Below are 25,971 nucleotides of genomic sequence, written 5' to 3' on the forward strand. Positions count from 1 at the left end.
TCACATCTCTTTCTGACACCATTAAGCACTAAAAATGCAGTTAAATGCTATTTTGGAAGGTTGGTTCTTTTTTCTTTTCTCTCTTGTCTTATTCCGGATCTCTTCTATCTTTTTAGTGAAAGGGGAAATAAGGTACTTAAAAGAATGTACTACATTCACTCCCTTCTTATGTACTTCTTTATCTCTATCTTTATCTGTAAATTAATAAGAACAACCTTCAAAACTTTATTTTTTTCCCTCATTCTCTTTCCTTCATTTCCTGTCTCTTTCAACAGAATCATTGGCTGAATCTTTGAAAGGAAAAATAAAATTTTTGGAAATCAAAATGAAAACTAGAGTTCATTTTGGCTATTTCATGACATTTGTAATGTCCATGTCCAGCACCAACTTTGCATCTTCCCAATTATAAATCTTCATGTCTTTGGCTTTGGTTGAAATTGGACAGCGTTGTCATCGTGTTAGTCTTTTGTGAGCAGCAGGCATAAACCAAATAAGGCATGGCAGAAGTCAGAGTCGTGAATGAACTGGTCTGTCTTAGCTCAGTGTCAGAGTAAACCACTCACTGCTAAGCTGGTTTATTCAGCCTTGATTGCTAATTATGTGCAGGGCATGTTGGAGTTCAAAAAAAATTTCCAGAGGTCACTTTCCATCTTTATGTGTATAGTCATAAGTATGCATGTAATTTGGATTTTGAAATTCATTGTTTCAAAGTTAATTAGTATTTCTTTGTTACAGTATCTTCTGTTTTACGAAAGAATCATTTAACTAATTACTTCCATCTTCTTTCTTACTCTACTTTCAGTGGGTACTTTCTAATTATACCTTATAGTTAAGGTATGTTTTCTGTAATTTCATTGATACTAACAAGTATAAATGACTAAGCATTTTAATCAAATTATAGTTTAAAGTATTCCTTTGTGATACTTTATTCAGAAAAAATGTAAGACTTAGGAATTAAGCTTCCCTAATACCTAAATGTAAAAAGGAAACCACTAACTAATGATATGGAAATAAATATCATCCTTAGTTTAGGGAAATAGGTTACAAAAGTGTTACTGTGAACATGTTTTGACAGGCAATATCAATATGGTGCTATATGATAAAGGCAGGAAATGAGATAGTTAAAAGTTAATGGCCTTCTGTTTTATAGAGAGCTGTTAATAATGCTGTCTCAAATATTTGTCAAGTGAATTATTGTGATAATCAAGGATGATCCGATGGGATTGTGCTTCACGGCGCTATTTGGTTTGATAACCCTCCAGGAATCCCTAAAGAACTCTAGGAATAATGTCTTACACATACATTAACATCTATTGCAAGTCTGTAAAATCATCGGTCGACCGCAATATGGACAAGAGAGAGGGGGTGAAACTTGGATTTGTATATTTATTAGCGATTTTACAGTTCTTCAGGAGAGCTAGAGACAGAGAGATTGCTCTGTCTAATCCTGCAAAATAACAAAAAAACAAACTGTGTCCAAATCTTTAATGGTTCTACACTTTTTAAAGCTATAAAAATAGTATTCAAATGTAAATTTTTTCTCTACTAAAGTGCCCCATAGGGAGACCTCATTTAACCAGAGACAGAGAAAGAAAGAAAGGAAGAAAGAAAGGAAGAAAGAAAGAAAGAAAGAAAGAAAGAAAGAAAGAAAGAAAGAAAGAAAGAAAGAAAGAAAGGGAAAGGAAAAGGAAAGGAAAGGAAAGGAAAGGAAAGGAAAGGAAAGGAAAGGAAAGGAAAGGAAAGGAAAGGAAAGGAAAGGAAAGGAAAGGAAAGGAAAGGAAAGGAAAGGAAAGGAAAAAAGGAAAAAGGAAAAAAGGAAGGAAAAGAAAAGAAAGAGAAAGGAAGAAAAGGACACTTACATCCATTGTCATGGACTGGTATATCCATGATGACTTTTACTGGCATCCTCACTCTATAATAAAAATAAGTACAGTTCTATTCAAAGCTGATTGGTCAAGTCACTTATCTTTCTTCAATACAATCCTACAAGAGCAAGAGCTTTTTATTTATTTTTCCAGCTGATAACATGGCTGCTTCATGATTGGAGAAAAGCATTGTGTTCCTGCCTGTCTTGAGTTCCTGCAATTGTAGTGAACATACTTTTGGTTGTTTTTTTAACCTTTCTCATTCTGACTGATAGACAACATACCTGCATCCAGGAAAGTTGTGTCCGTACAAATAAATTTAACGCATAGGCAAAACGACTTCCTTATCTTGAAATGGAGAGCACTATGTAAAGCTTTCAAGGTTATAGTGCATTTGAATATAAGGGGTTAAGGGAATTGTTGCAGACTGGATGTGGATGTGTCAGAATGCTTTAAAAATCGATTCCAGCTAATGGAGAGAATGTTTTTAAAGTGAACTATTGCCATTCCTTCAACAACCACACAAGGTAGGAGGGAAATTTTTTTCAAGTAAACATTGAAGGAAAGGTAAGGTCTTCTCTATAGAATTAATGAGAATTGCAGTCATCTGCCACAGGCAATATAATTTGAAAGACTTTTTCCATATGCACTATTCCCTATTGTCTAGAACCAGATAAGTGGCCTCTTATTTTAAGTGTGCAATTACTTGCACAAGACGATTATGCAAAGTAATGCTGAAGAAAAATATTATCCTAAATATTCATTTTTTAATTCTTTATAATGTACATTTAAACTGTCCAATGCCATGAAATAGCCTTCTGGGTCTCTCCAGTAGCCCAACTTACTCACAGGAAATGTGGGCTACCTCATCTTAGAGTTGCTAGGAAGGTATAGCCCTAGATGAGACAGATAGTACATTCTAGAAAAAAGTACTTTGCTTTTGTCCTCTGTTTTTATATATGTCTTTGCTAAAAGCTTTATCTATTAGCTGATGACCATGGAAAGTTAAGGGGAAAAAGGGTCAACTTTATGAATTGTGTTTCTGTTTCTATCCCTGTTCTTAGACACGTTGTTTGGTCAAGATAGTCTCCTTAATTATAAATCCTCATTAAATGAAATCTTTTGCATTTTACTTGTTTGAATTCACCAAGGCTTGCCCTTGACAGTAGGAAGTCAAGTTTCTCTTAATTAAAGAAGTTATTAATTGCCCCTAAGGATAAATATATACACAGAAGCACAATTGTTAAGTTTATTACTTTCTTTTTGCCTGATGTATACAATAGCCAAACGTCTTCATTTGATCTTTAACCAAAACATCAATGTATATAGAATCCACATACTACATTTAATTATTTTTTTCTCTAAGAAGGGAGTGTTCCTTCCTTCATTTATTCAATTAATGTTTATTTTATCATGTCTATTATGCAAGGAACACGGCTGTTCTTTGAAAGAAACAACACAGAACAAGATTAAGTACTTGCTATTGTATTGTATTGTAAGGCACATGGGTGGAACATATTCCTTGCAAATATTGTAAAGAAATAATTTCCTAAAAGATTTGACTTGAAGCTAATACATTCAAGACATTACAAGTGATAAATTTGAATGCAGCAGGCTCAAGGAGGAGGAGATGTTTGTTTTATTGATAAATAAATTCTAATAATCTAAGAGTCACTTCAGTTTTAAGAATTATCATGATTCTCAACTGAAGGACATATTTATTGTAAACTCTGAACGGTCTTTCTGAAACCTGAAAAAGATTTGTGAAAACAGCCTGCAATAAAAATCACACACACTTCATAAAACACTACTTGATAGATATCACTTGCACCATTAAGAACTAAACGACAAAGGATGTAATTTCAGTTCTGGCATGCAATATTAATCGAAAGCCTTTAAAACATCTTGCTGATGGGAACTATGACAACGTGACATTGAAGAATTATGAGCTAAAGACATCTATCTTAATCAGATTTTCAAAGTAAATGCCATAAAACATAAAGTTGTTTCATCCATCTTTACATATTCACATGTTTGGGAGAGAAGACTGTTTTCTAGTTTGTTGCTTCAAATAAAATGAATAAAAAGCTCACAGTTCATACTGCAAGATCAATATATGGAGAAATGAGAGAACTGAAGCAAGCTTACCTTAAATGATCAGGGAGATACTTGGGTAATGTGTAGATTTCTTCCATGTTTTATTTCTATGGGGGACTCTCTTAAAAAAAACACTTTAATAAAATAATATGAAGGCACTTTTAAAAGATAATTACATGCATGCTTGCCTTCAAGAACTCTAAAATAAAAATCAGACAATTTTTGAATTTCATTGCATAAGTGAATTATCTCATAGACATACATGCTAATATTTTGTTTGCATTTTTTTCACAATTTGATTAAGTGTCAGATTCTTTGGATAGATGAGCAAAAGCCAGGAGATTCCAAATCAACACACATGCTTCCATGAGCCAAAGAGACTGTCAGTGTGGGCTGGGAATGGTTATTGCTTGAACTTTAAATTTTATTGTTTTCAAGAAAAATAACCATGTTCACAATGTGGACAGTGCATGTGAGCTATGACTCACTATTCAATTTAATCCATTAATCCCTACATTCTATGCAAGTTACTGTCCAGAATAATGATAACTGACATTTATATGGCACTTTACGCAGTTAGCAAAACATTTTACATAATTCCCTTAATTAGAACCTGACAGCTATGCTGTGCAATAGGTCCTTCATGTCTTCTGCATAGCTCCATTTTACAGAGGAGAAAACTACCAGGTTAAATGCCCTGCTCATAGTCAAACTGCTAGTAAGGATCAGAGGTAAAATTTAAATCCAAAACTTCCTTTCCCCAAGTCTGGAACTCTGTTCTCTACTACTTCATCAGTAGTCCCTAGAGGCAGCTAGGGGGCTCAGGGGATACAGCACTGTATCCTGGAGTCACTAGCTATATGACCCTGGGCTAGTCACTTGTCATCTGTTTGCTTCAGTTTCCTCAAGTGTAAAGTAGAGATAATAGTAGTAACTAACCACCAGAGTTGTTGTGAGCATCGTATATTCATAAAGCACTAAGCACAGTGCCTGGCATATAGTAAGGGCTATATGTAAATGTGTTGTTACTACCTTACCACTGAGGGGCAGCTAGGTGGCGCAGTGGATAGCGTACCAGTGCAGTAGTCAGGAGGACCTGAGTTCAAATCTCACCTCAGACACTTGCCACTCACTAGCTGTGTGACCTTGGGCAAGTCACTTAACCCCAGTTACCTCATCCTGGGTCATCTCCAGTCATCCTGAAAACTGAGCTACACAAAAGTTTATTGACTTGCTCAAAGAAACAAAGGTTGTAATTGGCACAGCTGGGATCTGCCTCCAAATCTAGGGCTCTTTCCACTGAATATCTGGTCACTGGATTCAGATGGTTCTGGAGGAGAAATGAGGCTGGTGACCTGCACAGCCCTCTCTCACACAAAACAAAGTCAAGTGCAAGTCATGTCATCATTTCTCTGATGGTGTGGTCTTCTTTGGCAACGAAAGACAAACACACCTTACCACTAATCCCTAGAGGCAACTAGATGGTACAGTGGATAGAGCAGTGGGCTGGGAGTTAGACAATCCTGAGTTCAAGTCTAGCCTTAGATATTTATTAGCTATGGGACCCTGGGCAAGTCATATAACCTCTGCTTGCATCAGTTTCCTTATCTGTAAAATGGGAATGATAATAATAGCACCTACCTCCCAGGGTTGTGAGGACCATGTGAGATAATACCTATAAGGTGCTTAGTATAGGGTTTGGCACGTAGTAGTTGCTTTATACATGCTTCTTTCCTTTCTTTCTATTAGGGAGTTTAAAATACGAGTTGAGAAGCAGTAAATGTATTCAAACAACTATAAGCCTATTAGAATTTGATGAATGCATAGAAAAGGTACAAAATGCTTTGAAAGAGAGTATTTTCAGCTTGGGGATCAGACAAGACTGTGGAAGAAATGTCAGTGGCCTTTAAAGGACAAGAAAATTGATTTGTGAGAAATGGGAAATGAATAAGAGACAGGATGAGAAAGAGCTGTTCAAAGTTGAACGTGTAGTTGTATTGAACTCTAAAGGGTATGCTGCATGTGAGCAATAGTAGACAGTCTAATTGACTGGTCTATAAAGTATGTGAAGGTGAAGGGTGGTAAAATAAAATTTGAATGGTGGGATCAGAAAGATTACCATCTTTCTGTTCAGAGCTGGAACAGACCTTAGGTGCCACCTACCCCAACCCCTTCATTTTATAGGTGAGAAAACTGAGCTACACAAAAGTTTATTGACTTGCTCAAAGAAACAAAGGTTGTAATTGGCACAGCTGGGATCTGCCTCCAAATCTAGGGCTCTTTCCACTGGGCTATCCATGCTGTCAAATTATTGGGGTCAAACAGTGGGGAACCTTCATTGCCAAGCTGGGGGACTTGGTCACATTTCAGTAGCAAGATATTATTGGAACTGTGCCTAAGGAAAATTGTTCAAGCTTGACTGAGTAGAAAGCATTGGAAGAAGCCAATGTTATGATATACAGATGACAAGTACTGAAGATCTTAGGAGCAGTAGAAATTGAAATGAAAGGGTAGTTGCAGGAGATATTACTACTAGTAGAGGACACTACTACTATGGGATACTATTAATACTATTGGTAGTACTACTAATAATATATAGTGCCTGCTCTCTGCTAGGCATGGTGCAAGGTGCTAGGGATACATAGAATAAAAAATGAAACAGCTTCTTCCCTCAAAGAGTTTCAATTCTGATTGAGTTTAAAAGATCAAATATAGCATATGCTTAAAGATGCTGCAAAGCAGTGTCTCAGAGGGAAAGGCACTAGCAAGTAGTGAAATTATTATAGGTTTTCTGTAAGAGGTGACAGTCAAACCAAACTTCAAAATGAAAATATCTAGTCAGTAATTAGATGGAGAAAGAGAGAAGAGATAGTGGGGGGGAAATGATTGCAAAATATAGAGCTAGGAAGAAGCTTTGAATAAGTCAAGGAGAGTTTGATAAGCTCCTACTGTGTGCTAGACGTTGCCAGACACAAAGACAAAACTGAAATTGTCCGTAACCTAAATTACCATATAGTCTGTAAAGGAAGAAGGGCCATTCATGCAATAAGAAGGTTATGAGGAATGGGCTGGTTTGGGGAAAAAGTTAATATGTTTGGTTTTAGACATGTCAAATTTGATGAGATAGCAAGACATCACGGTAGTGGTATTTCTCTTGTAGGCAATAAGAAATACAGCACTTCCACTCAAGAGAGACTTTGGGGTCAGATATATTTGAGTATCCCTCATGTAAAGACAAGGCTCAAAACCTTCTTCATGGCTTGAAGTCTGATATTGATCATTAAAGCTATGATAATTCTTGAGATCATCAAGGGAGAGAATTTAGAAACAGAAGGAAACCAGCAGTAGAGTCCTGAAGAACACAAATAGATGTTGGAAGAAGAAAGGGGGCCAAACAGAAAAAAAAGGAAGAGGTAAGAAGGATGGGATAGTAAAAGGTAAAGGAGAGAGTAGCCAGAAGGAAAGACTAGTCTGTCATGCTATTTTCTTCTAAGAGATGAAGGAACGTTAAAAGATATTAAAGGTTTTCAGATTGAATTATCATAAGATTTTAGAGGGAGGAATTTCAATGGAGGCATTGTAATTAAAGCCAGATTACAAGATGCTGAGAGAATGAGTTAGGTAGTTGAGGTAGAGGTGGGAAATGTGGCCTTGTTTCTAAAAGTTCAGTATCCAGTGACAGCTTGCTTGAGGGTGTATCCTGGCCAGGGAAGGTTCTTTTAAGATAAGGAACATCTGGATGTCTTTAGAATTAATGAAGGAAAGAAACTGTGGGGGGAAAAAAGACATTAAAAATCCAAAGAGAACAAGGATCAAAGGAGCAAACTTTAGAAGAATCTAGATTCTAGATAACAGTGGGGAACCTGTGACTTTGAGTCCGCATGTGGCTTTCCAGGTCCTTGAGTGCAAGCTTTTGACTGAGTTCAAGTTCTACAGAACAAATGTGATCCCAAGATCCATCTTTGCTCACACCAACTTGTCCTAATTTCCCAATTTTTGCTGATGGCATGCTTCATTCTTCCTGCCTTAGGAGGAAGGGTCTTCTTTTGATTCTTGCTCTTTCTTATCCTTCAAAGCAAATAAATTCCCAAATCCCATCCAGTCTACCTCCTTAACATCTCTCTTTTCTGTCATCCAATATCGATTCCCTTGATTCCACTCCCACTACTACCGTGCTTGTTGGGTGCTCATTACTCCTCACAAAGGCTATTCTAACAGCCTCCTAACTGCTTTCCCTATCATTTTTGTTCTTCCTCTACCTCCAATCAATATTTTACACTGCTGCCACATTAATTTTCTCATATCAAACCTCTAATTCACCATTCCCCTCTAACACAACAGAAACAGTAAACTTTAGTGGTTCTACAGTCAGATCTGGCATTGAGGGTTATCTATTATCTCCCTCCAAACTACCTTTGAAAACTCTATTCCCCAGTCAAACTTGCCATATGTGTGTATACACACACATAGATATAGATATTGATATTATGCTGTCCTGCTAGCGTGTCTTAATTTACACTGTTTTCCTTCTTCCTTTTCCTACTATTTTCTTACTGTTGAAAACCTAATTAGTCAATTCAAATGCTGTTTCCTCCATGAAGTATCTCCTGATGCTCCTAGCTGGAAGGGGCTCTCTTTTCTCTCTCATTCCTTGGTGTATATTATTTACCTTCACTGTATAGTATTAGGACATATATTGTTAGATTTCTGTAGTAAGATAAGCATAGTTCAATGTCGTCTTTGAATTGGATTTGAAATAAGTTGAATGGAACATGTACTGTTGAAGATAATGTGTTTGACAGGAAACCCCAGATTTGATTTTATTTGAGGGTAAGTGATAAACAGGGAAATTACAAACAATTTCTTTGAACTGATGCAGATACAAGAGCATAGCATCTAGTCACAGAGCAGACAGTGTGCCTGGGAAGATAGTTGTTGCAGAATGAAGGTGTTTTCTTTATTGTAAAGCAAAAAAACCATCACCATTATACTCAAAAAAGCAAGACACAAATTTCCACAAGATCACGGAAGTTGTGTGCGTTCCAGTGTTGCCAGCAGATGCTAACTTAAGCAAGGAATACGAGTCAGAAAAGAGTTCAAATACATTATTGCCTGAATCAGCAATTTTCCTAAATATACCTGCAGAAATAATTCATTTCAACTGTGTATAGCTGTTCATTTACAAATGTAATTTAATGGTTTCATTAGGAAAATCTGTTTTAAAATATGTAGAAACAAAAATAGACCTTTTAGAATTCAAAAGTGTCATCTTGTCAGAAAATAGAATTTTTCATTCGAGAAAAAATAATAAATACTTTGCTGTAATCCCTGACAGGAGGCATTATTTTTTGTATGTATCCACAGTGTGATTGTATTTTATTTTATTTGTGGAAGAAGACAATATAATTATAATAACTGATATTTCTGTGGTGCTTTATGATCTGCAAAACACTTTTCTGAGAGGTAGAGACTACAGTTATCATTATTACCACTTTTAGTCAGCAAGTCAGTAAAAATATATTGAATGCTTGTTACGTGTGAGGAACTATGCTAAGTTGTGGCAATCCAAATACAAAAAAGGAAGGTACATCCTACCCTCAGGCATCTTATAATTGAATAAAGAAAGACAACCCACACAAAATGAAGCTGAAAAGCAGTGGGGGGGCTTTGAAGGGATAGAGAAGGTACTTCGCAGGAGGCAGAGGGCAAGGGGGCAGCTATGATTGAGAGGTGAGCTAAGAAAGGTTATATGATCTGCCCATTGTTACAAATAAGAAATGTCTGTCAAAAAGTAGGGTTCGTACTCTTATTCCAAATTAGTTATAATATGAAGCCATGATATTCCTCTAACTTCTCTTCTTTCTCTGTGATTAAATACAATTCAGAATACCACTAATCTCCGTCCTAGGAAAATCAACATTAATTTCTCAAACCAGTGAATGTCTGATAGATCTCCAAACAACAGGATCTTAGAGATCTTCTAATCAAAACCTCTCCTTTTATGGACAAAGGAATTGAGGTCCAGAGATGTTAAGTGATTCTCATAGTCATTGTCAGAGGCAGGATGAGAGCTCAACTCCTCTTGATTTTTGAATTCTTCGTCATTCACTCCACCAAATTGTCTTTCAGTGGTCACAGCAATCTAATTTTGAGGGACTGTCAATGGCCTATGTGACAAATTACATCTTGTAATGATCTTCTGGTCTCCTCCTCCTTCTCCTTTTCTTTCTTCTCCTTGCTTTTTTTTTTTTTTTTTTTTTTTTACAAATTATCACTGCCACTTTCTTTTTTTAATTATCCTTATTTTTATGTAAATGGCTATTATCACCATCCCTCCAGCTCTTACCTTCCTGTCTTTTCAAATACATTTGCATTTTTTGTTCATAGCATATCATATTCCATTTAAAGTCAGTAAAATGTAATTTAACTGACATTAAATGCTCATTAAATAATGAAAGAGGAGAGAAATTGTATTTTATAGATGTCCACAGTCTGTATGCTGTTTACTTGTAAAATGGTGTCATGTAGCAGAGAGAATGATGAATTTGGAGTCAGGAAAACCTGAACTCATATCCTAGCTTAAGAGCTCTTTCTCTCTGGGAGAATTATTTCATCTCTTTGAGTCTGTTTTCTCCTCCTAAAATTAATCCCAGGATTATTGTAAAGACCAGTTGAGATGGGAAAACATACACCAAGGGTTTTGTAGATCTCAAAGGCTCTAGCATTGGGTGATAGACCAAGAACTGGAACCTTTCAACCAAGCTCCTCATTTTTATAGATAAAAAAAGTGATGCCAATGGAGGTTAACAGACTTGCTCTGGGTGACACAGCTCATAAGTGAGGGAGACAGGATTCAAACCCAGAGCCTTGGACTCCTAATAATAGTAATAATAAAACAACAGTGATGAGAGCTGGTATTTATATAGCACTTTAAGGTTTTGCAAAGCCCTTTTCAAATATTAACTCATTTTATCCAATAAAATTCATACATTTATCCAGTAACATTTATCTACTCCAGGTGCTGTTATTGTCCCCATTTTACAGATGAAAAAACTGAGGCAGAGAGAAATGAAGTGACTTGGTCCTAATCATATAGCTAGTAAGGGTCTGAGATCAGATTTAACTCATTCTCCTAACTTCAGGTCTAGAGTTCTCTCTACTAGGTCATCTTTGCACTTGACTGTGCTGCATTCCTAAATGGAAAGTGTTTTTATTTTCTCCTTTCTACTGTCTTAGGGAAACATATATTTAAATATCAATTTGAAATGAAATACACCTTCACACCATTTTAAAATATATTACATCTCTAATTAATAACCTCACATGCTATTTGGTTTGTATGCTCCCCTAATATATGGGATATGTGCATTAACTAGGAACAGGCTACCCCTGGGGTCTTCTGGGTGCTATTATTTACAAAGTTGGACTCTGGAGAAGAGTTGAGGAAATGATCCTTCCTTCTTTGCAGGGAGTGGAAAAATCTATATACTATCAGTTAGTAAAACATATATCCAGTGCATACTGTATGCCAAATACTAGGGATGCAAAGAAAGGTTAAAGACAGTCCCTGCTCTCAAGGAACAAGTCTAATGGAGGAGACAACGTGCAAACAGCTATGTACAAACAAGCTATGGGCAGGATAAACAGGAAAATATCAAGCAAGAATTAAGTGGGATTAGGAAAGTCCTCTGCTCAATGGTACAATTTTAGCAGTCTTTGAAGGGAGATGGGCAAGGGCAGCTAGGTGGAACCATAGTGCTGGGCCTGGAGTCAGGAAGACCTGAATTCAAATGTGACCTCATACATTTACTAGCTGTGTGACTCTGGGCAGGTCACTTAACTTCATTTGTCTCATCTGTAAAGTGAACTGGAAATGACCAACTCCTCTGGTATTTTTGCTAAGAAAACCCCAGATGAGATCACAAAGAGCTGGTCCAGACTGAAAACCACTGAAAAACAACAGGCGGGTGGAAATGGAGGGGCAGTAGGCAGAGGTGAAGAGGGAAAACATTCCACACCTGGAGGAGAGTCAGTAAAAATGCCCAGAGTTGGGAGAGATAGTTTTTTGTTCAAGGAACAAGGAGGTCCCTGCCATTAGATCACAGACTAGGGGGTCTAGGAGGGTTGTAAGATGTAAGAAGGTCGGTGGACCTTTTTTCTTTATTTTTAAATCTTTAAGAGTAGTTGTCTTTTTGAGTGGAGAGGGAGTTATATTGGGAAATACAGGCATTGTGAAAACAAAACAAAAACAAAGGGTATCTATAAAAAATTTAAAAAAGATGTCCAAATTGATCGCTTGCCCCGGACCCCCACCAGAAAACACCCCAACATTCTCTACTCTGCTGCCTGTCCAATTTTTCCTCCACAATTCCTAATACTGTAGTTAGATGATCATAGAGTCATAAAATATCAAAGCTCGAGGAGACCAGAGGGAGCATCTAGCTCAATCCCCTCATTTTTATAGATAAGGAAGTTGAGGCCTCAATCACACTCCTTAGGGTGCAAAGGCTGTAGGTTATTATTCACCCCTCGCTTCTCACTTATTTTCTTGTCTTTTCTTGTGGTCAACACCCGGCCTGTAGGGATGAATCTGGAGGATGGCTGTTGGATTAGGGGGGGTTAGAAAATGATCCCTCTTTCCATCAGGTTCTTTTGTTTTTAAGGGAACTTTTTTTTTAGTCAATAATGAATTCTTCTGGGGAAAGTAGGCTGTGAAGATTTTTTTAAAAAGACTCCTTTCTCTTTTCCTGTTTCCTTTTATACCTCTGCTGATAAGTGATCCTAAAGAAACCCAAACAAATTTCTCACCAGTCGTACCTAAGAGAATTCAAAATCAACCCTCTCCTGCTCAGTAAAAGAAAGCTTTTGGCTCCACATTGACCCTCCTCACCCTGTCCACATTTCCCCCCTGGCTTTTGCAGGTTGCTTTGATTTGCTTGCTTACTGGGAGTACATTCACTTTAAAATAGTTGTCTGATGATAAATAACTCGCATAGCAATTTCTTTATGATTTAAAGGGACAATTTGATTTGTCTCAATTCAGCAAACATTTTTCAGGGACCTACTATGTTCAAGATGAGGCCTTATGAATAAAGAGCTGGTCAGAGTCCAAAAGACCTGGATTCAAGTCCTCTCTTTAGCATAGACTAGTTGAATGATCCCAGGAAAGTTATTCATAACCTTTTAGTATGTTCAGGCAGCTCCCTAACTCCCTGAAAGTCAAAGTTCTGGGGCAGTCACAGATCAGCCTTAGTTAAGGGAATTTCCTCGTTGGGTGTTCCCTGTCCGAGGGTGGGCCTTGAAGCCACATGTGGCCATCTATGACCTGGGGTGTGGCCTTTTGACTATGTCTAAGTTTTATAGAACAAAACTTTTTATTAAGGGAATTTGATCTGTGATGTTTGGATTCAGTCAGACGGATGCACTTGAGGATCTAGAGGGCCACATGTGGCCTTGAGGCCATAAGTTCCCCACCCCTATTTACCATCCCCCCTTCTCTTGCTACCTAACGTGCAACATTATGCAGTTTATGGATTGAATTTTTGTACTTGAACTGCCTTTGAATTCCATTTATAAAAGTACTGGAATGGAATCAGAGCCATTTTCACACTTAGGTACTTGCCTTGGATGAGAACTGACCTCCTAAAACAGAGACATCTCCCCGACCTGGCATTAAGTCAGGGCTGAGGGCAGTGGAGAGCTACTGAACTATTTTAATGATGTGAAAGATGAGGAAGGGTTTTCCTTTTCCCATTTTAACTGTATCGTTATGGGCTGGTTCTGTTGCCAGTGTCCCACTCTGGGAGAAGGCTAATGTGTGTGGGGAGGGTGGGTGATGAGGAGGAGGAAAGGAAGGGCGGGAAATACATGGAACATCCTGAAATCATTGCTGTGTAATTCGATCTACCCTGAACTTGCAGCATAACCTTGGACATGTTACCTCAACTCAAATTTCCCCATTTGTACAGTGAGGAAAATACTTGCCACACACTTTCCTGAATAGGGAGATGAAGATTAATGAGCTGTGTAAATGAGACATTTCTACATATGATATATACCTGCCTGCCTTTTTCAGGTCAACAAAATGAGTCGCTTTCAGGATAATAATAAAACCTAGAATTTTATAGCACTTTTGGGGAGCTCCAAGCATTTTTTTACATTTTATTTCATTTATCTTAGCAATTTCCTTGAAAAACAGGTAGAGGCAAGAATGACCCTATTTAGAAAATAGAGAAGTCCAGGCATAGAGACTCCCTGAATGTAACACTTAAGTTAATAGTAAGATTAGAAATAGCAGCTCACTGAGAGCGGATGGACTCAGGATGCAGAATGTGACAAACATTTTTGAGCATAGCAGACATGAGTGCTTGTTGTACTTGACTCTACATATTTGTTACAGAGGTTTTCTTTCTTTTTTTCTTTCTCAGTGTGGGAGGAGGGTGAGTTGACTGGGAGGGAGAGAAAATAAATGCTTGTTAATTGAAAAAAATAAAATTTAATTAAAAAAAGAAATAAAAGTCAAGTCCAAGGATCAGGCTGCTCATTATCAAAATTAAAACAAAACACATCTTAGCACTTGCTCTCTGGGAGGCTAGAATCTTGCTTAGATTGTACTGCATAGCACAAACAAAGGTCTAAGGTGAACAAAAAGGGAAAAAAATGAGGCAGACCAGGGCGTGGTATCTGATGACAATACACAAAAAAAAGGTTTTAGGTGTTTTGTTTATTTCCCATAAGGGAAGTCTGAGTTCAGAAAGAAAACAAGGTTGGTCTAAGGTAAAGGCAATTAATAAGGAATAGGGGAGAAGGGTGAAAAATGAGGCAGGCTCAGTGGAAAGGGCTAGGTGAGGATATAGAGGGTGGAGAATAAGGTGAGGAAAGAAATGGTTCTGACCTTTCCCTGTTCCTGTCTCTCACTGGATGGAAAGACAGGTGACAATAACCAATTCTTCTCCCCAGTGACATTGGTCCAAGGGAGTCTCAGAAGTGATTTCTGCTTTCCCTGTAGCATTCTGACTTCCTAGACTGAACCAGGCATCTTCTTGTGTTAGACACATTATTTGATTCTTAAATTTTTTTTAACCTTTGTTGAAATTCACATCAATTTAGCAAGTATTTATTAAACACCAGTGTGGTTTAATAAAACAAAAAGGACAGGGAAATTGTACCCGCCATTAAAATTTCATGTGACATTTGAGGAAAGCAAAATATGCACAGGTAAGTAAATAAGGGGTAGAATTTCACTGGTATGGGAAAGTCCTGGGTGAGAAAACCACATTTACCAAGGTAGGGCACCACCTGCTTTGTAGCTCATGGTCTTAGACAGTTTCTCAGAGCAATAAGAGATTAACATGGCCAGTATACGTCAGAGATGGAAACTGAACCCAGGTTTTCTTGTTTCCAGGGCTTGCTGTCTCTCCACTACTCCAGAAGTTTTTTAAATAGTCTTCTAGGCATGAGAGTAAGTAGAGTGCTAGCACTTGGAACCGTGAAACCCTGAGGTCAAGTCTTGCTTCAGACCCTTGCTGGTTATGTCATCCTGGGCAGGTTGCTTTACCTCTCTGTTCCTCCATTTTCACATCTATAACATAAGGGTGTTGTCCTTGAATTGACTGGGTCTCTTCCAGCTCTAAATTTATGTTTCTTGGAATTAAAAAAATAGCAAAACTCTACCTAGAACTAACAATGACTTTTCCATTTAAATCTGTATGAATGAAACAATTTTCACCTTGGGAAATGATGGTTTTCAGTGTTCTCTCATTTTGATCTCCCTTTGCCATTTAAGAGGAGGTATTTTTTTTGTAAGGAACACTCCTGCTCTATCTGTGCAAAACATAAACTCTCTTTTCCATTTTGACCCTGTTTGGAGAAAGAACAAGTCATTGAACCCTAGGAATCATCTGGAGTAACCAGGCATGGCACCATCTAGAGTTTAGACCAGGGACATTGCCTCAGCTTTGTCCTCTTCATCTTCACTGCCCCTTCTTCTCACCTCTGTCTCTGTCTCTGTCTATCTGTCTGTCTGTCTCTGTCCCCCCTCATCTCTCTCTGTCTGTCTGTCTGTCTGTCTCTCTCTCTCTCTCTGTCTCACACACACACACACACACACACACACACACACACACACACACATACTTCTTTTTCCCAGCAGGAATCATTTTCTTTCCTACCTGTGCTACTGGAAAGCCCATTTCCTTGGCTTCTCTCCCAGAAGGACACAAGCTTAAGGCTGTATAAAGGAAGTGAGCAAGGGCTGAATTTACATACAGCAGTGTAGAACACACAGTAACATCTAAATGAGGACAAACACACATCCCAGGTTTTGTTCTAGAAACAGACCTGAGACAGAACTCCACCCCCACCTTCCCTCCTACCCCCATCATGATTGTGAGGTTAGGGTAGATCAGGAAAAATAGCATGACCTGACTCATCCTCGTGCCCCACAGAGTTGGCAGCTCTTGTCCCCCTCAGAAAGGAGGAGAGGCAGGTTTATTTTGCTAAGGCTTCTGTCATCACTGATGCTCCTGGGTGTCTTAATTGTTAGAGCAAAAACTTCCTTCTCACTCAGCTTCCTGTTTGTTTGATAGCATTAGCTTGTTAGGGGGTACCTACTTCAAACACAATTATTCAGTTCCCTTTTCTCATAACATTCAAAGTAAGACCAGCTATTTTCTACCCCAAGAGGAGGTGCTTCTTAGTACAGTAAGAAAAACCAAGAAGCCTGTTTATAACTCTTTGGCCTACATGTCTTCTTTTCTTTCTCTTGAGTGATACATAAAAACAGATGTTGGCCAGAAATGCTACATCAGAAAAGATAAAAATAGATGATCAGTTCCCAAGTCAGAAAATGGCACTGAAGCCATTAAAAGGACTTGAACAGCAGTCATTTGCCTTCCCGGGAGCACTTTTTTCTCTGCCTGGATAATTAGATTGAGAACAGTTACTTTGATGCTACTTTTGTGTGTGTACTGTCTACCCTGTTAAGCCTATGGTTTTGTGGCTAATAGTAAAAATAATAATAATGTTTATATAGCATTTTAAGGTTTGCAAAGTGCTTTACAAATAATCTTGTTTTATCTTCACATCCCTGGGAGGTGGGTCCTTATGATACTTTCTTGGGCCAGCAATCAGGAATACGACCCAAATCATGATCTTATGTTAGCAGATTACAATAAATGGGTTAAAAATGAGAAACAGCCATGGATTGAAGAGATCATTGGTATAGAGTAAGGATCTTAGCTGAGCAACCTGTTACACAGTCTGTTTTATCTGACCTCTTAGCGTTTAATTCCTCTTCCTCTCACCACATACATGCAGACAACTGCTAGATTCATAAACGGTTTCATGACCAGTGAGAACAAAATTAAAGCCTGGTCTCTGGGTCATGACTGCAGTGAAGGGTACTTTCAGGGAGATGGGGGATAGAATTGAAAGTGAGTTTGGTCCAAAAGGGCTGGTAGGGAGAAAAACATAAGACAAACACAATTTTCATTGCCCCTTATTTAGGGCATGCATTTTTACCAAAATATAGACTTATTTATGATTTTGGTAAGCTTGTGACCTCTAAGTGTTAGAAGTGGAAGAAAAAGAGGCCAGCTAGTACAATCTCTACATTATACTAAAGAGGAAAGAAAGGACAAGAGAGTTAAATCATTTGTCCAAGGTCACATGGGTTACGGGGCAGCTGGGTGCCACAATAGACAGAGAACTGCACCTGAATTCGAGAAGATTCATCTTCCTGAGTTCAAATCCAGCCTCAAACACTTAATAGGTGTGTCACTCTGGACAAATCACTTAACCCTATTTACTCTGGTTTTCTCCTCTGTAAAATGAACTGGCAAACCATGCCAGTATCTCTGGCAAGAAAACTCCAAATGGAGTCACAGACAGTCAGACACTACTTAAAAATTACTGAGCAACAGCCCATGGGTTTTAAGTATCAGAGGCAGGATTTGATTCCAGGTCCTCTTAAAAAAAAAAAAAGTTCTTCCACCTCCCAACCCAGTGACATTGCTAACATACTGAGCTCTCTTTTCCTTTAATCAGAAGTGCTGCAGACTCCATGTCTCCATGTGTTACATTTTTCTGCCTACTTTTTAATAGTTAAATTCTAAGAGTCTCTAAACTAAGGGATGAGTTAGCCCTGAGTCCTGCCCAGAGGAGGTGGCCCTGAGAGTATCCCTCCCAGTCTGATCACTATATAAATATCACCATTATTTGTGACTGCTATGCGCTGGGTATTATGGGGTACAAAGAGATGTACAAGATAGTATTATGATCGTTTCCTTTAGAAATCTGTATCCTAGTTGCAATCAATAGGCAAGAACAAGAGAAAAGGCATCTTACAATGAAAGACTTCTCAAAGCTTAGCATTTGGCTATTTACCTGGTGCCAATAGAATCATATCATTTTGGAGTTGGAAGGAAAAAGAACAGTGATCCTCCTTCCTCTGCTGGAAGACTTAGAACAGAAGAGCTCACTCCCTCTCAAAGCAGTTCGTTCTGTGCTGTGACAGCTCTTTCTCTTTTCGTCTTTCTCCCTTTTCCTTTTGGTCTCTCATTTTCTCTCTTTTTTCTTTCTCTTGTTTTGTGCTCTACACTTATTTCTGCTCTCAGCAGTCAACCAAAATTGATCATTCATGGTATAACTGAACAGATATATGAAGATGTCTATTGTGTCCCTATGGCACAATGAAAAGAGTATGAAATTTGAAGTCTTGCGGACCTGAGTTCAAATCCTTCCTCTGGTATTTACGACCTCTGAGCAAGTCATTTCACCATTCTGGATCTCAGTTTTTTCCTCAGTAAAATCAGTAGGCAATTTTGAAGGTCTATTCTAGTCCTAAATCAACAATCCTATGGTTTCTGCACCAAACCTGAACTTACTATTGAAGATCTCATCTAGTCATGGCAGAACATAAAAAGACTCACCTCCTTTCTGGACATCATATTTCCGATTAAAATTTTTTCTGCCATTTACTTCCAGTTCATAGGGAGTTTACCATCTTCCAAAATTTTTACATTTGATTTTAAATCCAAGTGTAAGACTTTATTTCTATCCCCATTAAATTTCGTTTTAATGGACTAAGTCAATCATTTTCACCCCTTCAATTTAAAAAAAAATTAATCCATCTGGCCAATTAACCATATTTCTCAGCTTTGTGGCATCTACAAATTTGATAAACCTACCATCTTTTATTCATACAATTTATGAATAAAAATTTAGAACACAATGGAGCCAGCAACAGTCCATTTCTAACTTCTTCCATTGTCTTCATTCCAGACATTTTTGCGTCTGGTTTTCTAATTCTGAAAACCCACCTAAATCCATTGTTATCCAGCCTCTATCTCTGTTTTCGCCACTAGGATATTGTGAAAATCTTAGCACATGCCTTTTGAATTTCAGGTATACCAGGCTTATTGCACTGCTTGTATTTCTCAGCTGAGGAGCCCTTTTGCAGACATGCTACCTGATAAATTTGGATAGCTCATGTCTCACGTTTTTTACTCAGTCCATCAATAGTTCCAGCTAATAGCTAATAAGAATATGGGGGAACCAGACATGTATATGTATGAATTTCACAAACCAGAATTTCACTTTTCAGTAGTCTGCTTTGAGATGTCTCCAAGAATTCATATAGCCTAAAAGTGGGGACTGACAAGATCTGGTGCAGCTTTGGAATTAACAGTCAAGAATGAGTGAGTGAATAAGTGTTTTTGAACACTTATTTTGTGCCAAATATTATACTGAGTGTTGGAGACAGATAAAACAAACATGACAATTCCTTTTCTAAGGGAACTTTCATTCTAAAGAGGGAAAACAGAAAGGGGAGTTAAAAGAGAGAAAGGAGAAGGGAATGCCAGGAATTGTCATGGTAGCATGATTCAGGCAATATAAGACATGAGAACCCAAAATCCTAAAGGTAGAGTCCATGGTTATGGTGAGTACAGTCAAGTTATGTGACTTGGTGACCAAGAAGTGGCACAGTAGCCTGTGGTTATAAGTAAGACATCAGTCACAGCCCAGGGCCCAAGGACCAAGTCTGAGATCAGTAAGGAGGGAATTAAGGAAGATGACCAGACAGCAGGCAGCATGATTTGAAAGTGTTCACAAAGTGGCATGGTGACCAGTTTCTGGGCAAAATAAGTCCAAATCCCACCTCAAAGACTTCCGTGCTCTTTGACCCTTGCCAATCACTGAACAGCTCAGTTCCTCCATTGTATCATCTGTACAGCTTCTGTTATCTTAGCCTGGAATCTATTATTGCAGAAGACATATCAGTGTTCCCACCACATTCTCCTTACTAAAATGTGGGTACCATCTTTGGTTTTTTTAACTGAATCAGAAACAGAGGTTGGGTTTCAGAAAGGGATTCATTCTACTAACACTTCAGGGTAGTAAGATAAAAAATTAAACAAACAAAGAATGTAGACTCATACCATTTCAAAGCACAAGAACTTTATCCTAAAATAACTTTAGTTCAGGTATAAATGGCTCGTGTAGTTTCCTCAGCTCACTATCCCCACTCCTGAATATTTAGCACCTGGACCTGACACTGTACCCACTCTGTACCCATCTGTCTTCCTTTCTTGGAAAATGGTCCAGATCAGTCCCTCTGGTCTCCTTATTCCTTTCCCCTTAAAATTTGTTGCTCTCCATGGTCCCTACCAGTTTTTCAAGAGAATGTCATACCCATTCTGATGGAAAATGCTGCAAGGTGTTATTAGCGTACCACTTTAGCAAGATTCTACCCACTAATGATATGGGGGGGGGGGTGAGAATCTTACCTTCACAATTGTCATCCACAGTAGCAGTATAATCCTACCTCAAACCCTCCAACTTACATGAGAGCCCTCATTGTGGGATTGCTACTGGTAAGAGTTAGAACTAAGCCTAACTATATATGGTTATACAAGCCAGGAGTACAAAGAGTATACTTCAGTATTTTGTACTGATTCCCTTTGCTTGTGTTTTATCATCCTGTTTAATTCTTTTCCACGCTCTTCCATAAATTTTCCATGGAGTATCTATCCCATATACTTGAGATCTTTCCCTGGATCTTTTAATATTTTGTAGATAACAGTGCACTACTCTACCTGACCATACATAATCTCTTACTCTTACTATATAACCTTTTATAGTTCTACATGCACAGGTTGATCATTTTTTATGACATTTTTCTTCTACAAGTCATTACCGGCAATAGCCTACTTATACCTACCATATGTCTTTCTATTGAAGCCATGATGTTCTGTGATTTGTAGATATAATATCATTTTCAAAGGCTTCAGACATCCATTTTCAGAATACCACAGGGAAGGGAAAATTTCAAAAGAATGGGGAAAATGATAAATGATATTGAAAGTAGAATGGTCTAATGGGGGGAGGCCAAATTTGTTATTAGAGAATGTGCGTTCAAATTTTGTCTCTGACTTATGCTATGTGTATAAATTTGAGTAAATCATTGAACCTCTCTTTGCTTTGGTTTTATTATCTATAAAATACTAGGACCAGATGGACTCTGAAGCCCTTTCTGGAAGGATTAACAAGAAGTCCTAAGTAACTGCTGACCCATGTGGCTGCCATGTCTCTGTAAAGAACTCTAGAATATTCTAATTTAGGCTAGATGTACTTTTGTCTTTAGGAACCATTCTGTTTTCTGATCTGTCCGCTAATGGTGGAGGCCCTAGTCCTAAAACCTTATAGGGATATATATGCCTGGCTTTGTGGGACAGTATGGACATAATAGAACTTGTCAGCACACACTCATGGGAACTAGGTAGATAGTTCCTACCCCAGGACTTTTATTCATACTTTAGTTCAACCATTATATGGACCTGCCTACTTGACCCAGAGCCTGGGACATCAGTCCTCACTTCAGATGCTGTTGTGTACCTGGTTTGAATCTTGATAAAGAGTCTCTGCCAGTATATTCTGATTCTGCTTCTTTTTGTGCCCTTTCTATCCATCTGGATCTCTAAGCAAGGATCCCAGTTTATCTGCACAGATTTTATATTTATCCTCTTTCCTCCATTTTGCAGGAGGCAGCTAGGTGGCTTGGTGTATAGAGCATTGGACCTGGAGTCCGGAAGATCTCAGATCAAATCTGACTAGATACTTACTAGCTCCATAATGCTGAGCAAGTCACTTAACCTGTTTACCTTAATCCACTGAGGAAAGAAATGACAAATCACTCTAGTATATTTGCCCAAAAAAAAACTCATGGAAAGTATGGTTCATAGAGTCATAAAGAGTCGGACGCAAATGAACAACCACCAATCCCAGCCACAACATCAACAACTCTTGGAATTCTAATCTTTGACCTCAGAGTCCCCTTCTGGATTCACAGTACCCATATATCCTATTTAGATTAATTCATTCATTGTGCACCCAAATGCAAAAGGAACCTATTGCTCAAGACGCTCACCATCTTTGCTCCAGTACATGAAGTACTGCAACAGGAAGCCACAGAAAGTTAACAGATGGAAAGAGAGAGGGAAGAGAGGGATGGAGCAAGGAAGGGGCCAGCACTGTGGAAATAAGTGTGAGCTTAATTGAGCTTACAGTCTAATGGGAGAAAACAAGTCTTATGGTGTTGGGAGAAATGTTTTGCCCTGGGAAATTTCAGGGGGATAAGTGGGAAGGATAAGACAATCAATTCAGAAGCTTAAAGACAAGTTTGTTTGTTTTCAACCCATTATTTTGGTTTTTCAAAATCATTTAAGCAACATAGTGTGGAGGAGAGCATTGACTGCCAAGTCAAAAAACCTGGGTTCAAATTCCACCTCCAGTGCTTACTACCTGTGTGATCTTGGTGGAGTCTATTATCCCTGGATCTCCATTTCTTTATCTGCAAACTGAGAGGGTTGGACCAGATGGCTTCAGAGCGCCCCTCCATATCTAAATTTTACATTGAACAACCTTGCAAATATATGAAAATAATTATTATGTCATGGAAAGAGCTTGGGATTTGGAGTCTAGAGGAGGTACTCCTGGACTTCATAGAAGCTTGCATCCAATGAAACCCCTTTGAATTCAAACACAGATATCACATCATCTATGATAGTTAAATAGGGTTAATAACAATGAAATGTTTAAAAAAATTTTATTTTTCTGACTTCCTTCTTTTGGGTAACAGCACTGATATTCTCCCTGGGCACCCAGGCACCCTGACTAGGAAGCTTACTGTTATCTTGACACATCCTTTTCCCTTATCGCATCAATACATAGGATGTTTCTGAGTTCTGTTAACTTTTCTCTTAGAAATGTCTCCAGTACACATCCCTTTCTTTGAATTCCTATCTCCTCATCTCCCCCAGGCTCAATTGCTATAAAAGATTCCTTCTTGGCCTGAACATAGTCTCTCTTATACTCTATGTGTGTTTATATGTAAATATAGACACATACACACACACACACACACACACACACACATATTCATCCTCATTAAAAACCTTCTCTAGCTCTCTATGTCCTAAAATACTGCCTAAACTGCTCTTTCTTATTTTCAAGGCCTTCTATCATCTACCCTTTCAATTCTATCTCTCCTATATATTGAACTATGTTTCTTATTATTCCCCCAAATGAAACTTCAGCTCTGAACAAGCCAAGTCTCATCACATGATCATTTGAGCTTCCAGTTTACACAGATATTTCCTCTACCCTTCATACACCTTCCCATGGACTTGGCATACCCTCTGCAGTCTTTGCTTATCTAAATCCTGCCCTTCTTTCAACAGCCAATTTAAGTTTTACCTGGTTCTTAAAGACTTCCTGGACCACTTCCTCTCTTCCTGATCCTTATCTCCCATCCAGCAATAATACATCTAACTTTTAATAAGCACCTAACATGTGTAGAGCAGCTAGATGGCATAGTGGATAAGACACATGTCTAGAATCAGAACTCTTCTTCCTGAGTTCATATCTGGCCTCAGACACTTCCTAGCCTTGTGACTGACTCTGGGCAAGTCACTTAACCCTGTTTGCACCAGTTTCCTTATCTGTAAAATAAGCAGAGAGGGAAATGGTAAACCACTCCAGTGTCTTTGCCAAAAAAACCTCAAATGGTCACAGAGTCAAAAATGATTGAAAAACTTTTGAACAATAACAATGAAAATTGTAAGACATTATGCTAAGGACTTCAATACAAAAAACCAAAAGAAAAAACTACGCCCTATCCTTAAGGAGTTGACTTTCTTCTGGGGATTATACCATGTGCTTCTATCTCATTTTGTATTGTTAATTTCATGTGTTACTTTCTCTCCGTAATGACAAGGAAAACCTCATGGACCGGGATCATAGCTTATTCTCCAATCTCCTTTGTACTACCTAGAATAGTATTGTGTACACAGTAGGACCTTGTGCGTGGTAGGTGCTTGATTTTGATTGATTACCAAAATGTGAAAGTTGCTTTTTTGTTACCTTTTATATTACTTCATGTAGTGGGTGTATTTAGTTCTGCACCATCTGATAAATTGCCTTATGATCTACATCGGAAAAAAATTTTAAGTATACTTAAAAAAAAAGAAGGCTTTTCTAGCTGTACCTTGTTAAATGATCCTATAACCAGCTTGTTGAAATGTGCCTTAAAGCCTTCTCTAGCAATTGTAATCATATGCAGTGACACCCACTGGTGCTGGGAAAGACAAAGCTGATTAGGCCTACGACACCTGAATGTTAAATCTTTTCATGAATTTAAAATTGTTGGTTTCCTTTTTTTTAACCCCATTAGAATTATATGAGCAGTTTTAACCCTGCTTTTCCCTCAGAGGCTTATTATTTCTATGTAATTGAGATTTCAACATTTATAATTTTGCTTGAATCCCAAAGCAGTGAAGCAAGATGGTTTTCTAAAAATCCTAGAAGAGGAGACCTCCGGGCCAGAGGTTATATAAGAAAATAGCTCTGTCTTCTTATCTCCGGGCATTGCCTCTGTCCCTTTGTTCGAGAGTACGAAATTATTAGTTGTTAAATTACTATGATATGGATTATTAGGGACCATTAGAAACATTCAGTAATTACTGGTTGTAATATAATAGAGGAGGAGGGTTTTTTTTCTTCATTGTTGAACCCTGCAAAGAGTATTAAGAGGTTTGATAGTATGTATTCAAGCCATTACATATCACAGATTCATTTCCAGCAAAGAGAGAATTACCCTGTTAGATTGCATTATCTAGCTTAATAATCACCGCTGGTGTTCACAATGAGGGTGAAGGATAGTTCTTGCATCTTTTCCTCTTTTTTAATACCTGCATTTATATTAATATCATGGCTTAATGTATTGCTTTAAAATTATTTTGCACTTTGAAGTGTAGTTAGTCTAAGATTGACATATTTCTGTGGGTAGAAGCATAATAAGTTTAGTACCAAGTTATAGCCATTTTTCTAGCTCATGTAATGTTTGGTTTGCTTAAATGTAATTTTGAACTTAGCGTCTCAGAGACGGAGGCTGTGAGGGAGGGAGGGAGAAAATTTGGAACTCAAAATTTTTAAAGAAGAATGTTGAAAGTTATCTTTACAATTAATTGAGAAAAAACATTCAAAAAATTAAAATGTAATTTGGGGGGAATTTTGTCATGTCTGCACAAACAGATAATGCCATTGAAAAGTCAGTCTCACATGTCCCATTAATCTATGAAAACATAATGCTTTTTACTCACAACTTACTACGGCCCCAAAAAGTTGATTGGTTGTTGAAACCTAGTCATCACATTAATATATATTTTTAAACGGTCAGATTCTTTATGGTCAGTTGTGGTTTAGTAACATCCCATTTCCACTGCTGTCATGGGGGACCATCTCTGGTCACCTATTACTTACTTCAAAATGTAGAGATACTGCATAGTGTGAAATTGGAAAATCTGTTCTGTGTGTGTTCTAATGGATGTAACGGCCATTAAGTATATGAGTCTTCTGACGTTGTAATCAGATGTGATTCAGTCTGTTAAATATCCATGAAGCAACATCTGCTTCCCAGAGTGACCTTCTGGTAAAGAATACTTAGCATCTA

At 38.0% G+C, this 25,971-nt stretch overlaps 1 protein-coding gene across 8 annotated transcripts in view; it reads left to right on the forward strand.

Moving 5' to 3' along the window:
* TENM3 (teneurin transmembrane protein 3) overlaps positions 1–25,971 on the forward strand; it is a 3,393,579-nt gene that overhangs the window by 3,120,574 nt on the left and 247,034 nt on the right. The window lies entirely within an intron of this gene.

This window comes from Notamacropus eugenii, chromosome 7 (genome assembly GCF_028372415.1).
Source record: "Notamacropus eugenii isolate mMacEug1 chromosome 7, mMacEug1.pri_v2, whole genome shotgun sequence".
Classification (NCBI taxonomy): domain Eukaryota; kingdom Metazoa; phylum Chordata; class Mammalia; order Diprotodontia; family Macropodidae; genus Notamacropus; species Notamacropus eugenii.